At 25.1% G+C, this 18,293-nt stretch overlaps 1 protein-coding gene across 2 annotated transcripts in view; it reads left to right on the top strand.

Annotated features, from left to right (window-relative positions):
* LOC122508802 (putative metabolite transport protein HI_1104) overlaps nt 1-18,293 on the top strand; it is a 455,038-nt gene that overhangs the window by 180,630 nt on the left and 256,115 nt on the right. The window contains exon 1 of one of the 2 annotated variants that reach the window (XM_043622358.1): nt 8,542-8,836. The exons of the other annotated variant lie outside the window; for it this stretch is intronic. The gene's annotated coding sequence lies outside the window, so the exon portion shown is untranslated. Of the gene's footprint in view, nt 1-8,541; nt 8,837-18,293 lie in introns of those variants that run through there. 2 annotated transcript variants of the gene reach the window in all.

Below are 18,293 nucleotides of genomic sequence, written 5' to 3'. Positions count from 1 at the left end.
AACGAGAAAGGGCTAAAGGCTTTAGACGCATCTTTTGAGCTTTTATTGAACATTTTTCATCCATATTAGCCAGAGATATATTAAAGTTTTTAAAATCTAAATTTTTCGAAAATAATACTTTTTTAAAAGTTTTGTTGAACCTGATTCGGTCAGAAATTATTGGTAGAGAAATGTTGGTTCGCTTTTCGCATAGACGTCTGTACCTAATTTTGCAAAGGCCGGTGCTAACTTTGCACAGCTTGTGCCCACTTGTGCCACAGTTGCTCAAATCCATGAAAAATCAGCATGGATTTCTTGGAACTTACGCATGGTGGTGTGTATGCGCTTTTAGTACGGCCTGCTCATGCGCTAAGAGCAACAGATTTCTCTCCGTGTATATGTACATTTTCCTCTTCTTACAAAAGTTAATTCTGACCAATGACAACTCAATAATCTATTTTCATTCTTTATAAGGTTTTAGACGTTTTTCGTAACAGATAGAAGGCATTAAAAATAGCTTCTGATTCTTCTCAACCATTAAATATTATTAGATTCTCGGAATGTATCGATCACCGTTTTTTCTTTTTTTCTGTATTCGTGAAAACATTCTATTCAGTATTAAAATATAATCTGTGTTCAAAGTCATTGTCAAATAACTTTCATCAATAAAATGAAATAATTCAGATTTACTATATAACGGAGAGATAATAATTATTATTAAGTTTAGACAATGTGCAAGAAGTCGTTAACATTTTTTAAAATTATTCTTAATAGTGCCTGTATAGTCACTATTTAATTCTTTTTTGTTTGTTATACAATTTTTACATTTTAGTTTTTGGAAACACTAGAAAATTGTTATAAATTATAATTTAGGTGTTATTTTAATGTTTCTTAAGTTTCATAAGCGAACAAGTAATAAACTTACATTATAGTTACATTTATAGTTCAGTTGTATAAAATTGTTAAAAAAAAGAAAATTAAACTACTCTTGAACGACAATTAAGGAGATATTATAAATTTCTACTTGCAATTTTTACGATTATCTAGTCACTACCGCCTTTTTAAAATCAATTTGGATAATTATCCAGATAAAACTTGTAACAATGAATTTTTTAATGCAAAAGAGCAAAGGATTTTTTCCAATAAATTCCAAAGCAGGAAAATTATGAATAATTTAATAGACAAAAAATATCAAAAGTAACTTTAAAGCTATATATTTAAAAACAAAAACTATTTTTGGAATTTTCATTTTGTGATTAGTAAAAATTATATTATATTTTTTGTAAATGTCAAAATAATATAATATAATAATGAAATAATTATAATGGAAAACTAATTTTTCGCTAAGTACCTTACTGTTTACATCTACATTAGTAAAAATTCTTATTAATTTAAATTAGTGACTGATATTTTCTTTTTAAATTAGTAAAATTTTACTATAAAAGTATTAAAAATTTTTTTTTACTAATTTATTATTAAATTTTAACTAATTCCAAAGTAAAAATTCAGTAACTTGTTTAAATAATAAGAAATTTTACTAATTTAGATTTAGGGGGAATAATATTTGAAGTTAATTAGTATTTGCACTCTCTAAATTTGAATCAGTAAAAATATTTACTAATTTTAATTACTGATTGACTTTTTGTTTTTGAATTAGTAAATTTGTTTGAAATTTAATTTACTAATTTGAATTAGTGACTAATTATTTGTTCTTGAAATAGTACATTTTACTTATAAATACTTACACGGAAAAAAATTAATCTCTAAATTAGAGATTTAATCTGACTCTCTAAATTTGAATCAGCGACTTTTCGCTGATTCAAATTTAGAGAGGAGATTTAGCCATAAAAGTAGTTGGATATTTTTAAAACACAATACGAATTTTATATTTTTATTTCATTTTTTTGTTTTAATCAAATTGTCTCAACATCGCACATTATAAACATTATTTATCCATTTCTTAATAAAAAACATGTTTTAGTAAAAAATTTTATAGGTTAGGTTTTCAGGTGTCAAAAGAAAATCATATAATTATTATAAGTTTAACAAATACAGAGAAGTAATCTTTAAATTCCACTTAATCAAAAAGATGTAATAAAATCATCAGCCGTTGAGATACATAAGTCTAATAAATAAAAATTTATGTCCCACGTGATGACGCGAAAAACATTCGTAAAACACGGAAAATGAAAACTGAAAGAAACTGCAGGAAAGAAGTAATATTTAAAATTCCCTTTGGAACCGCTTTTATTTGGATATATGAAAATAAAATCAGTATAGGGAAGAGTGGGGCAAAGGCGCTATGCGAGGCAAAGACGTTTTTTAAAATATCTCCTTTATTTTCTGTCTATTCTAATTGGTATTAAAAATTAAGTTGCAATGCAATCAGACCAATTGATTAAAAAAAGAAAAACCTAAAAATATGAAATATTTTGAGAAATATAACAAAAAAATTGTTTTGCAAAAGGGGCATTCTTTCTCAACTTTACCACTATGCTGCCCATCTTCAGTTTGAACGAAAATCATTGAAATACCACTTAAAATTTTCAGAAAAATGTCAACTTTTGAATGGTGAGTGGCAAAATTGTCCATTTTAAACGGTTCACTCTGAATCTGTCAATAAACGGAAAAAAGTCAAAAAAATAATTTGTTATTTAACTATAATGTTTGTTTAATTGGCCATAATATTTTTTTATAATCACTTTAGAGTCCCCTCTTCATGTCTACATTGTCATATGAGGCTAAATTAAATTTGAGGTTATAATATGGCCGTCAAAAGTGACTTAAATTAACTAATTGCGATGTTTTTTCTGTGCAGCATTATTTCCAATAGCAAATAAACTTTCAAGGGTTTCTGGTCTTACCCATTACGTATATAACGCTATATGTTCAAAATTCAAAATGGCGGATGCAATATGGCGGACATGGATTTTGAAAAATAATTGTATTTGGTTGAAATTTATTAATCGGGGGTTTTCGAGATCGCTGATTACGATCCTGAAGTTTGTTTTCAAAAATTCAAAATGGCGGATCCAATATGGCGGACGATAAATTGAAAATTCATTAGATTCGTCTAAAAATTGTTACTCGAGGGTTTTTGGGGTCGCTTATTACGAATCCGATGTCAGTTTTCAAAAATTCAAAATGGCGGATTCAATATGGAGGACATGAATTGTAAAAAATAATTGTATTTGCTGGAATTTAATTCACGGGGATTTTTCAAGTGGCTGATTACGAATATAATGTTAGTTTTTTAAATTCGAAACAACAGATACAATACGACTGATATTTTTTATTATTCAGCAGATTTAACTAAAAATTTTGATTTTGACAAGCTAATGAAATTTTTTTTCTAACTTTGTGCTTGGATTTTAATTTAAACTGGGATTTTACCAACTACTTTTTCAAATATTTATATGAAAGAACTGAAGAAGTACTGGCTTTCGAAAATCTTTTAATAACCAGTTTTTTGTTGACTGGTATGAAGCAGTGAATAATAAAAGCTGAATAATAAAAAATATCAGTCGTATTGTATCTGTTGTTTCGAATTTAAAAAAACTAGCACTATATTCGTAATCAGCCACTTGAAAAATCCCCGTAAATTAAATTCCAAGCAATTCAAACCGTTTTTAAAAATTTATGTCCGCCGTATTAGATCCACCATTTTGAATTTTTGAAAACAAACTCCAGGATCCTAATCAGCGACCTCAAAAACCCCCGAGTAACAAAATCCAAGCAAATACAATTATTTTTTTCAATTCATGTCCTCCATATTGGATCCGCCATTTTGAATTTTTGAAAACTGACATCGGATTCGTAATAAGCGACCCCAAAAACCCTCGAGTAACAATTTTTAGACGAATCTAATGAATTTTAAATTTATCGTCCGCCATATTGGATCCGCCATTTTGAATTTTTGAAAACAAACTTCAGGATCGTAATCAGCGATCTCGAAAACCCCCGATTAATAAATTTCAACCAAATACAATTATTTTTCAAAATCCATGTCCGCCATATTGCATCCGCCATTTTGAATTTTGAACATATAGCGTTATATACGTAATGGGTAAGACCAGAAACCCTTGAAAGTTTATTTGCTATTGGAAATAATGCTGCACAGAAAAAACATCGCAATTAGTTAATTTAAGTCACTTTTGACGGCCATATTATAACCTCAAATTTAATTTAGCCTCATATGACAATGTAGACATGAAGAGGGGACTTTAAAGTGATTATAAAAAAATATTATGGCCAATTAAACAAACATTATAGTTAAATAACAAATTATTTTTTGACTTTTTTCCGTTTATTGACAGATTCAGAGTGAACCGTTTAAAATGGACAATTTTGCCACTCACCATTCAAAAGTTGACATTTTTCTGAAAATTTTAAGTGGTATTTCAATGATTTTCGTTCAAACTGAAGATGGGCAGCATGGTGGTAAAGTTGAGAAAGAATGCCCCAAAAATAAAATGATAATTTTACTGAACAAACTTTCATTTTTTAAAACATAAGTTTAAGTACTTAATTTTTAAAAACGTAACATGTAAATAAATTAAATATTTCTCTACACATTTGGCGTGGTGTTTTAGTTTAATTTTGTATATAAATATTTTAAATTTAAAGTAAAAAAAATGTTTCTTATGTGGGGCAAAGGCAATATTGAACATAATTTGGTTAAAAACAATTGAATATTCGAATTTTCTATGTATTAATTCACATACATATGTACATACATATGTATGTATTGTGATCCGATGCAAAAATGTTGCCATGCTGGTCATTATTGCAAAAATATTTGCAAAAATATAAGCAATTTTTTAAATTAACCAAAAAACATCTGGTTATAGTTATGACCAATATATAAAACAACAATAAGGTTACTCTTTTGCATTTGGATTTATTCACATCCATACCCGAATTTAAATTATGGCATATTTTATGATTTTTAAATATATTCTGATGAGGAGACCGGTACCGGTTTCGAAACGTAAATGTTGTATATACATTTTATGTCCTATACAAATGCCAATTTCAAACTATTATTAAATTTATTATATGGGACAAAACATCAAAACAAACTTTCACAATATAAGGTTAAAATCACTAAAAGTTTTTATTTTTTATTTAAATAGTTTAATTCTTTTAATAATATGTTGTTAACCTTATGTTTCGTTAATATTATACTAATAAATATCACTTGTTAATTTTTTTAAGGCTTATAAATGCTTTCTTTTAGAAATATAAGCGAAAACGTCGCTGCCCCAGCGTGTGGGGCAAAGGCATTTTTTGCATTGTTTTTAAATTTCATTAAATAATGTATTTATAATTATAATATACTAAATAACAACTTTTAAAATTTCTTGTTGATTAGTTTTAGAATAATAAAAAACAAAGACCGCATAAATTAATTGATTAATTTAAAAAATATACATCGATAAATGTAAACCTAGCGCCTTTGCCCTACTCTCCCCTACTTAATTAATTAAAATGGTTTAAATCTCTTTTGTCACTGATTAACTTAAAACACAATGTAATTCACATAAAAAAGTTGTGAAATTGACAAATCTCTAAATCAGAGATATGAATTTATGGCGTTTTCTGGTATAAAGTTTGACAGAATCAAACACAACTTATCACAGTAATTGTGACTATAATGTTTAATTTAGATACACTTATATTTCATTGGATTTGAAATTAATATTATTTCAAGTTTAGAGATTAATTTTTTTCCGTGTGGTAATTTCTACTAATTTATTAGTTAAATTTAATAATTCAAAAGCAAAAAGTCAGTCACTAATTCAAATTATTAAATGTTTTTACTAATTTAATTTTTATTTTTAAATTAGTAAATTTTACTAATAAATTGGTAGAAATTATTATTCAATAGGAAAATTTTCTAAATCAAAAGCAAAAAGTCAGTTACTAATTCAAATTAGTAAATATTTTAACTAATTTACTTTTTAATTTTAAATAAGTAAATTTTACTAATAAAAATAGTAATTTCTACTTATTTATTAGTTAAATTTGCTAATTCAAAAGCAAAAAGTCAGTGACTAATTCAAATTAGTAAATGTTTTTACTAATTCAGAAAGTTGTTTACAAAAACAAAATTAGTATAATATATATTAATTAGTTTATACCGACAGATTAGCTCAGTCGGATAGATGCCTCGCTTGACGGTCGTTTAAGGACCAAGGGTATAGTACCCTTGGTTCGCGCCCATTTGGCTCGGTATTTTTCCGGCACGTGAGACAATCTGAGCGGGAGGTTTGACGTCGAGGTATAATGATGTGCACCGTCGATTATTGTCCAGTACACACCATTAGAACTCTACTGTCAATAAACCGGTTGTACTCAGGAGAGGTTTTCTACAGTTTCCCTCTCCACTGGCGAGAAAACCGATTAAACGGGTGGTCCAGGCAAATGCGAGTACTCCTAATTTTCAAGTCGCTCTGTAGGCGCAAAATTTAGTATAAGGTTATATTGTATAAAAAAATGTGTAAGAGAAAATTGTAGAGAAACACTTGTATAGCCAAGATTGTAGGCTTAAGACGGGTGTATAAACAAATAAATTATAATTAGTTTATATACCCAGTAATTAGTGTATAATAATAATTATTAGTATCCATTATAGTAATTGAGGCCTTGGATCCAATAACTCGCCCGACGCTCGGAGGAACGCGTAACTGCCAGTCAGTGAGCAGTGAGCGCCTCTGGGCCACTCACTGTTACCCGACTGGTATTAGCGCGTGCCTTCGAGCGTCGGGCGAGTTATTGGATCCAAGGCCTCAATTGGTGTATAATAACAATTATTAGTATACCTTATAATAATTAGTTGTTTATATAATAATTATTCTCTCTAAATCTGAATTAGTTAAAAACACATAATTATTAGTAAAATTGTGGCTGACATTTTGCTTCATCAGTTATTAAAAAATAACGAATTATTAGTAGAAAATTACTAATTATTAGTAAATAAATAACTGTGGAAATAGACAAAAGTTTTCAAAGTCGCTGAATTCGAACTTGAGGTCAGTTTTTTAAAATTCAAAATGGCGGATCCAATATGGCGACCTAATATGTCGGATAATTTTAAAATTGATCAAATCGCAATAATTTTGAAATTATTAGCCATATTGGAACCGCCATTTTGAATTTTGAAAAACGAACATCAAATTCAAATTCAGCGACCCCAAAAATGCCCGAGAAACAAATTTCGATCGAATCGCATCAATCATGAAATTATTCGCCATATTGCGTCACCATATTGGATCCGTCATTTTGAATTTTGAAAATCTGACATCATATTCGTAATCAGCGACCCCGAAAATCCCTAAGTAACGAGTTTGAAGCGAATCTGAAATTTTTTTTAATTTTTGTAGTCGCCATTTTGGGTCCGACATTTAGAATTTTTTAAATATGACTTCAAATTCGGATTCAGCGACCCTAAAAACTTTAGTATATACTTCGCCACTCAAATCAAATTATGGTTAGTATTTTTTTTGAGATGGCCATATATGGCCACAGACGCAAAGGTGGTACGACTTTTTGTGACCATATATAGGCAAGGGGTTAATAGCAAAAAGTCAGTCACTAATTAAAATTAGTAAACATTTTTAGTTCTTACTATTTTAAATTTAAAGAGTAGAGTATATTATAATTATTCTAATATAATACATCGCGTATAATATATAGTAATAACACGTAACGATAGAAAAAAAACTGTTTTTTTAAATAATCAACTTTAGCAACATACTATATAACATAAATAATTTACAACTTCTACAAAATGGAAATAAGAATCACTTCTATATAATAATTAACAATTTTAATATTTCAAAACATTAACCATCGTAATTCACACACGTTTAATTATAAGTTATTAAAATTTACTAAACGCCATTAACACCTAAATAATAAACGTTCTGAAAATAATTATTTTAATAATAAAATATTTTTTCAACATAATTTCGTTATTTTTCCTCTATAAAACGAGTGACCAAAAAGATGTAAACAATTTACCTCAAGAAATTTGCATTCAAATCTTAAAACTATAATAATGTAAAAAAAATAAAGTAAAAAAATAAAGTCTTAAAAAAAAGTTTTAAAAATAAAGTCTTCAAATACCAAACACTTACGCACCTTAACATGATTTTTTAGAACCATTATCGTACTTAAAATTTTGTTTCTTTCTTTAAAACTGAAAATAATTTCTTCCAGTGAAAATTAGACTTAAACAGACATATTTTTTACACTATTTGATCAATAATTTATTTAAAGTTTTTCTCAAGAAAGAAAAAATCTTTTTTTTTAAATGTGTATTTAAGAAAATTTGTTATTAAATTTTCCATTTTTGTAATGATAATGATGATGATATCTGACAATGAATACCTTTATGATTGTATAACCTTGATTGACGAAGATCGCGAGTACGTCGACTCCCACCATTCAGAAAAATATCAAGTAAATGAACATTACCAGTGCTCCCTTCCTTTGTGAATTTATATAGGAAGGTCTGATCCTTGAAACTTTCTTATAAAATGAAGGTTCAACGTTGACTCGAGTTTCATTTAATACTCCAACCCTCAGCCCCGGAGGAACCCCCCATTTTATGCATATTGCTTCCCTCCTCCTCCCCTCTAACCTCCCCTTTTCTAAAGTGTCACTTTTCAAAATTACTTTATTTTTGCATTTAATTAAAAAAAAAAGAAAAAGTGAAGTTTTCCATCAATTGCATACATGTACAGTGTGTCAAGAAAAACAAGTGTATATAAATTGTGTAATGTGCTAGTAAATTTTTGTTGCAACTGTTGTTATTAATTTTTGACAATTGTGCCACCGAAGGAGAAAAATTGTGAGTTATGAATTTTATTATTATTATTATTATATGCATTTTGTTATAACCGTGTTATTTTTTTATAACCTGAATATTTATTTAGTTACTTTTCTTACAAAATATTTTATTATTATTACTATTATTACAATTAATAATTGAATATTAAATAGGTGATTATTTTTAGTTAGTGATTGACCATATGTTGTATAAATTAGATCAAGCTTAAAAATTAATTAGTAATCACTAACTTATTAATAATTACTAATTTATTTAGTAATCACTAATTACTTAGTAATTACTAGTTACTTAGTAATCGCGAAATCATGAATAATAATTTATTATTCAGTAATCACTAATTAGTAAGCATTTAATTAATTTGCATTAAAAAAGGTCAGTCACTAATAGAAATTCTTTGAAATTTCGAATATTTCAAATAATTTTTACTTTATCACTATTAGTAAAACGGAACTAATTTAATGACAAACAATCAGTGACTATAATTCAAATTAGTTTAAACTTTTTTTTACTAATCAATATAGTTATAGAGTAAAAATATATTAAAATATTTTTTTATTAAAACTTTCACAAAAATTAAGTTAATAAGTGTGGAAAATACTGTTTTCATAAATTTGAATTTAAAAACCAATTTCATTATTTATTAAATTCGGAAAATTAGTTACAAATTTGAATCATCTAGCGATTTTTTTATATTAAATAAATATTATATGTTGAATACAAGAATTTGCATAATTAATAAAAAATATTAATAAAATAAATATAACTTTTTCCTTTTGAATTAGTAAATTTTACCTAATAAATAGTAATTTTTGTTATAATTTTGGTTTTCTCATAGAGATAATAATAATAATAATAGAAATATATGAATAACTTTTTATAATATAAATATGGTAAAAGTGATTAAATCTTGGGCCAATCAATGTTTTTTTGAATACCCTACAATATAGTTATAATAGTTTAATAGTTAAAGAAAAGTTTTTAAACAAAAAGTTGAGAAAATATCATTTTCCACAATTTTTGTTTTATAAAATTCCAATAGTTTCGAAATTTATGATCGAATTAGGTTCGAAAATAGGTCAATCGAAGCGATTTTTAATGTTCTACCTTTCAAAGTTACTTTTACATTTTTCAACAAAATTTTCAAAAGTCTTATTTTCCAAAATTTTAGATTTTTAAAAGTTTAATATCTCCGGTTAATATGGACTAAAAATATTCAAAAAGGGCTCAAAAGATGCGTCTAAAAAAACTCTACAAAATTATGGAAAAACATTTATAGGTGTTTTAACATTTTTTTTAAATTATGGGTAAAAAACGATTTTTTGAAAAATTCAAAATTCAAAAAAATATAGTTAAATTTTATTAATCTATCTCAAAGTACTCTCATGTTATGTCCGCACGTGAGACCTAAAATTAAAAAAAAAATTAACCCAAAAGCTCTTCATAATCTTGAGATATTTATGAAAATGTAATGTTTACACACACACATACGGAATGAAATTTTTTAAAAATATCATTTTTGAACTCCTGAGGTCAAATAACTTAAAGATATTTTTAAAAAACCGAACTCGAAAAATTTTGGTATTACAATACTTCCTCTATGAGGAAGTAATAAGACTAAATAATTTTAAAAAATCATTTATTTGAATGAATGACTTAATTTAATTAATTATGTTAGGTACTCTTTTTCTTATTTTTATCATTTACTTTATTGTTTATTTCATTATTAAATTAATAATAATAATATTTTATTATTATATTAATAATAAATGAATAATAATGGAATTATTCTTATTAATTAAACATTTAAGATCCATTAACATTTTGATTGACAAAATTCCGAAAATTTATTTTCATACTGAAAGTCGTAAAAATTTTTTAATAGATCAATTAATCTGGATTTTCCACGTTGTAAAATGTGCGTATGTGAAAACTATAAATTCATTTGTCACAATTTTAATGATAAATGCGGAGCAATAAATTTATTATTTAATGCTTTTATTAGGAAATGAAAATAGTAGAAAAAATGCATTTACGATCTTAACGCATATTCAAGTGTTGTTTTATAACAATTTTACATTATTTATTTATAATTCATTTTTTTATCTACATTAATTTATAAATTTTTTCAAATCTATTTATTTATAAATTACTAATCTTAAATCTACTTATTAATCATTTATATTTTTATAATAAAGTATTTAAGGTATTTGTCGCGCGACTGGTCACTGTCAAAAGTTTGTATCCGTTGACTGTACTTATGAAACGATTATGAATGCGAGTTTCCAAAAAACTTCTGCCGACGTACAGTTTGACACACAGATGTTCTCAAAGTATATTCATAACCTCTCGCATGAAAAACGATCGTGGCAACGTCGCAAGTTTGGCGTATGGCCGTCTTTAAAATTTCGCGCCAAAAGTAGCAGACAAGCTGTAGTATTTAACAAGCGCTATTGCCACGTTTACAAATTCACCTGTCATTTACAGTAAATGTTAAAATAATTTTTCAAGTTTGATGTTAAATATCTTTTAAACAAGACGGTGAAAAATTTTCATTTTTTTTATAAAAGTTCATTTTGGTTCAATAAATAAAACTTTAGTTTTTCTAAAAAATCTGTCGATTAATATAAGTGCAAAAATTAAAAATCGTTGGTTTTCATATGGTTTTCCTATACCGTACATGTTAAAAATCGAAACTTTGATTTCATTTTTTGAGATTTACAGACGGTCAATTTTATTTTAATAGGCCTTATTTTGTAGATAAATATCCAAAGAATAATTATGTGAAATTTAAAAAAATTCTGTCGAAAACGAATTTACGCGACAAATACCTTAACGTATGAGTGGTTTTAATAATAATAAGACAAACGAAGACATTCAGATATATTTATTTGTAATTCATTTGTTTATAAATTATTTCCAATTTATTTTATTATAAATTTTGTTAAATCTATTTGTTTATGATTCGTTTTAATCTATTTATTTAAAGATTATTTTTAATGTATTTGTTCATAAATTATTTTTAACCGACTTGTTAATAAATTGCTTTTAACCTATATATATATTTATAAATTATTTTCTTAAATCTATCTCTCCTATATAAATGATTTGTAATCTATTAATTTATAAATTATTTATGATCAATTTATTTAATAAAATATTTTGTTTTTATTCATTTATTTTAATTTTAATTTAGCTTAGATCTGCACTTGTCAGAAAATTTCTGCGATGAGGAGAACACATCTTAGAAAATTATTTGCAAAGTCAGAGAGAATATTTTAATTTGCATTTATAATTTATTTCTAAAATTATATAATTCTGGATCGACTTCCGGTAAACTAATATACATATTCATTATTATGTGCATGTCTTTGAATATAATAACAATAACTCTACAGTTATAAAGTAAATACCTTTCAGAAATTAATAATTATGAATCAGTAGAATAAATAAACATAATTTGTTTATGAAGTCGATTTCCAAATGATTTTTATTTACCAAATTTTACATTTCTTTTAATTTAATTTCTCTTTAGAATTTTTGTAATTCACTTATGGATTAATTTTTATTTTTCAATATTTTTTATTCATTATTTTAATTCCTTTTATATATTAATATTTATTTATTCTCTTTTTGTGTACTCAAAAATATTTTAACTCCAGCTGGTTCTCACAATTCCTAATCTAGGGGTCAATTCTTTTCAATTAAAATTCAGAATATAAAAACTATAAAAATTTGTTTTTAAAGAATTAATTAGCAGATATGAACAGAAGAAATTAATTTATAAATAATTATTTATTCAAAATAATGTTTTTATAGGTTTCTATAATATCCTTCGTTACATATATAGTGTAACTAATACTTGTTTGATTTAATTTTTTTTTATTTATTGTAATTAATAAATGTTTTTATAAAATAAATGAGAATACATAATAAAGCAGCAACTTTTGCTACATCAATTATTTTAAATAAAAATCCATGTAATATATGTTACTCGCTAAATGTAAAATCGATGAGAAAACATTTTTTGAAAATATTAAAAGACGAAGCTTCTAGTGATTTTCCAGAACAAATATAACATATATTTTAATATAGATAAAATGGATCTGATTTTAAAATTAAAATAAATATAAGAATTTAAAAATTTTGTGTTTTAAATTTTGTTATTTTAAATATTAAGATAATTTTGAAAATTAGTAAAATTTATGATAAACTATATAACATTAATTTTTTTTTTGATTTATTAAAAAGAAGATTTATTAATTATATTTAATAAACTATTATAATTATTTAACTTTTAAAATTATATATAATAATATATATTGAAGAAGCTTAATGGTCATGAAATGAACAACTTGTTTTTACTCTTTTTCTGTTATATAAACACGTCTTTTAAAATTAACTAGATTTTGTATTATTATTCTATATTTTATTAGGTATCATTATTTGTTATTAATTATTAAGGCTTCACATATTGTTTAATATATATTGTGCATATTATATTATTATACAAATTAATTTAATACAGTCAAAACAAGTTGTTCATTTCATGATTATTAAGCTTCCTCAATATAATATATACCAATCGTTTAATTTTTTATTTTAGAATAATTATTTTAAAGTGTTAAGATAAAATTTCAAAAAATACAAAATTTCAATTTTTTGTGAAAAATTAAAATATTTATTAATTCTACAAATTTAAATAAAATATATACTTTATATACATGAATCGATTCGTTTTTATGTCAGGTATGCAATTTTGCCAAGAATTAATAAAAATTTTAATATAGAAAAAAGTTATTTCAAAAAATACAAAAATTAATTTTTTCAAAAATTAAAAAATTGTTGAAAAAAATTTTTTTTTAGATATTTTTGAAAATCCTTCTGTCTGATTTTTGGTATTCGTGATCGTAATACACCTACAAAATTTTATCAAAATCCGTCAAGACGTGTAAGAGAAAATTTGTCCACAAGAATCGGTGACACACACACACACACACACACACACACACATACATCCGGACACTTGTTCCTCTCGACGAATTATATATACTACACTTGAAAATTTGTAAAAATAATTGATTCTAAAAAATTCGGAAATCGACATCACTATAAGGCTTCCTTTAAGAGGAAGCAAAAACAAAAATCACAAAATAAATAATAATAATTTATTCATAATCATAAATCTAAATTTTGAAAAATAATTAATTCTACCACGAATCGAACCCAGTCTAGCATATATTATAAATCGACTACCTAAATACCAGAGGTAGGGGGACACTTTTCCCAAAACAAGTTTCCCAACGATTTCTTTTCCCAAAAATATTTTTTCCCAAAAAAACTTTTCCCAAAAAATATGACTTTCCCAAAACCTTTTCCCAAACAAATAAAAATTGTCTCATAGAAATTATTCATTTATTCGGAATCATGAAATTCAAATTTTGTTTCATTATTTGTTTGTCAGTTATCTTTTTTGAAAGATTGTCAAAATTCGTATAGTATTTTATAAATTGAAATTTTTATTAAATATGGACAAAGCTTGGTCAACGTACACTACCGTTCTTGGTCTTGTTTCAATCTCTATTCAATGTAGAATCTAAATTAATTAATGGTATTGTGATATAAATTTTTCCAAAAAAATTTGAAACTGTAAAAGTCGGATAAAAAATTTTGAAAAACAGATTGACACTTTTTCAAAAAAAAATTTTTTTTTAAATTAAATAATTAAGTAATTAAAAAGCTTTTTTAAATTTTAGTATATCTATTAAATAAACATATTTTACATTGACCTTTTTGACACTTTAATATTCATGATAATTTTTTGAATTTTTTTAATCATACTTTTACGGTTTCAAATTTTTTTGGAAAAATTTATTTCAAAAATAAGTAATTAAATTATTAAAACTTTTTGGGAAAATTGTCTTTGGGAAAAAAGATTTTTGAGAAAAGAAATCGTTGGGAAACTTGTTTTGGGAAAAATGTCCTACAATCATACCAGAACATATAAAATTAATTATAAAAATTTTGAATTTAAATTTATAAATAAAATTTAAGTTTTTAATTTTCATTCCAATCGGTAATTTATATGAAAATAATATTAAAAAAAATGTATTTCATCTTTTTAAACGTTCAAAACTTATGTAGATTCTCATTAATATAGAGAAATTCCTAATATATGACTTGGTCTATGAAAAGGGAACTTACGTGCGAAAACAATAAGTTTTCGAGATAACAGCAGTTAAAGTTTAAACTTAGAAAAACCCTTGTAACTTTTTTAAATACAATTAACATTTTTTAATCAAGTTTAGCTTATTTTCTTCAGTGCGGATCACAGAATTAAAATAGGGGAGACCGAGGAGGAAAGTAACAAAAATCAGTTTTTTTATTGTAGCGTTAAAACTATTTGAGCAATAATTTTTGTTGATACCTTAATTGAAAGCTTGGACTTTCATCTGTTAAATAAAATTTGAATTAGACATTTAGATTAAATAATCAGTTCACAGCATGACTTTTTCACGACCTCTGCATTTGTTACTTTCCTCCTAACCCCCGAGGAGGAAAGTAACAGCACCTAGGAGGAATGTAACATTATAGAATTATGGCAAATATTATAATTTCAAGACTATTATTAATTTCAAATATTTTTATTATCAACTTAGAAAAATACAAAGATATTTAAAGTACAAATTGTACATATTTGGCACAAATTTAATACATATTTAAATTTAATACATTTTGGTACATATCTCATAGATATTATCTTCTTATCTATATCACAGATGTAACATCTACTTTTAAACGTTATAATATTAAATTATTAAAATGTACAACAAAAATACGAAGTATATAGATTAAATTAATAATTAATAACGTAATAGTTTTCACCACTTAAGAAAATTTGCCTAATTTTGCATATGTTTCATATTTTTGGCATGGAAAAAATAAAACATTAATTTTTTAAAACATTAAAGTAACTTTGTCTAAAGTTTAAAAGCAAAAATTAATAATTATGACAAACGTAATTATTTTCACCAGCTGTACAATATGAACACAAAATAAAAATTTTGCCTGGTTCAATAAACCATTTTAAGGTTATGTTAATACGTCAAAACGAAAGTCAATCTACTTATAATTCATTCCTTTTAACGAACAAAATTTAATCTAAAAATTTAAATATGATTTACTTCACTCATTTCATAATGAATGCACAATATACTGAAACGAGGAGGAAAGTAACAACGTGTTACTTTCCTCCTCACTATCTTTTTCAACAAAAAAGTGAAAATTACACAAAAGTATTACACACAATTTAAAAACACACTATTACAACTTAAAGACAGATAGTTAAGCTACAAAAAATCGAAAAGCACATTTTATTTAACTGTGTAATTAAAAAAATACGAGGGTTTGAAAATTTAAACGAAAATTTACTTTTGACGTGTTTTTGTAACGTCACATCACTAGCGGACCTAACCTCACCGGAAATGCTCTTGCACGCTATGGAGAAGTTGTAGGGGGCACTATACTGACTACAAAGAAATTTAAACTCTGTATATCCGCTAATTTGTTTAAAAGATATTAGCGTTGTTACTTTCCTCCTCTGTTACTTTCCTCCTCGGTCTCCCCTAAAAAACATACAAGTAATGAGACAATTTTTTTTATATTTCATGTAAATTAATAACAAAATCCCCGAAAATCCCCAAACATATAGAAAAAATAAATTAAATTTTCCAAATAGCAATAATAAGTATAAATAAGTGATACATATTTGTAAGGGTTTTCGAGGCATTTGGATTCAATTCAATTATCAACTTCTCTAAAAAGTGACCATTATTAATAAAAAAGAAAGTAATAAGGTTGTCGAGGTCGCTGATTACGAATATGATATCAAATTTGAATTTTAACAGTTGACAGCTATGAAAGAAACTGTCAACTTTTCTAAATAATAACAAATTTTCTTCGTTATTTTAATTTGTATAATAACAAAAAAATCAGTATTTTCGTATTTATGTATTCTTGTTTCTCTTGACTTTAAACAAACTTTTACAAAACTTCTAAACATATTATGACTTTTTGGTTTTCACCATCTTAAAAAGCGTTTCAAAGTCTATCTGAATTATCAAAAAAGTAAAAAATGATTTTTTGACACGTAAGGTCCCTTTTCATAGACCAGGTCACATATATTGCAGAACAATTATGTAAACAGAGAATTTTTTCTTTTACTCAAATCGTGACAGTGATTATTGTTGATTGTTTAGAATTTCAATTTATTTATCGGATCGGTATCCCTTGTATCACAATGTTAAATAATTTCACGTCGTGACGATGTAAAATCAATTACTCGTATATGGGATGTGAGTGAATTTTCAGAGTATATATACGTATGTCAAGTGTATTTACTGTATTAATTTATTTTCTCTCTCTCTCTCTCTCTCTCTCTCTGTCTCTTTAAATTTATAGTCTTATCGTTATTGCTCCTAGGTTCTCTTGCAATTTACAATCTTTCTTTCTTATTTCAGATATTTTGATAAGAATTCTCGTTTACCTTGTGAAGCACGACAATTCTATTCTCTTTTATTGCTATTATTATTATACTTTATTTTATATTATGGTGAACATTGGCTAACAATTTAACTATTTTTTTTATTTTTCTCTTAATCTAAAATAACGAAAAGTCGTTCACTAATTTAAATTAGTAAAAATTTCCAGTAATTCTTAATAAATTTCCGACTAAAACACTAAAAACTGATTGAATTAGTAAAATTTAAAACCAAAAAGTAAAATTTTACTAAGAATTAGTGAACGACTTTTTAGAGTTTATTTGGAGATTTAATTTTAGCGTTACAGTTAGTTAGTTTTAGAGTTAGAGTTAATTTAGATAGTTTAACAAAATTTACTGATTTCATTATAATGATATTATAATTATTATTTCACTAATTGTAATTAAGTATTTTGATTATATTTTTTAAATTTTTGGAAAAATTTAATATTATCTATGTATAGCATATTGTAAGTAAAATAAAAAATATTAAAATCACTGAAAAAATAAATTTATCATTTAGACTGACAGAAGTATTTTCGGTGAGTCATGATGTGTGTCAAAAGAAATTCTGAAAGAATTTAAAAATTTGTTCTTGACACTAAATGTGTTGTAATAAATTTAATATTTTTTTTTTTCCTTGAGAAATGTTAATTAATAAATTATTTATTCCTTATTGTATGTATACCTATGTTACACAGTTTTTCTAAGGATATCAAATTGAGACAAAAAAAGTATCAAAAATGTTGCAAAGCAACGTTTTGATTCGTTTTTTGTCTCAATTTGATATCCTTGGAAAAATTGTGTAACTGTTGAAATAATAAAAATCTTTCATAATATTAACTCTCACCTAGAAAAATTTTCTATTTATTTAGTTTATAAATATTATTCAAAATAAAATATGCAATAATTTTGAACATA

Source organism: Leptopilina heterotoma, unplaced genomic scaffold (assembly GCF_015476425.1).
Source record: "Leptopilina heterotoma isolate Lh14 unplaced genomic scaffold, ASM1547642v1 Lhet_570, whole genome shotgun sequence".
NCBI classification, from domain to species: Eukaryota; Metazoa; Arthropoda; class Insecta; order Hymenoptera; family Figitidae; genus Leptopilina; species Leptopilina heterotoma.
The sequence above is the reverse complement of the archived record's forward strand: the minus strand, read 5'-3'. Positions and strand labels throughout refer to the sequence as shown.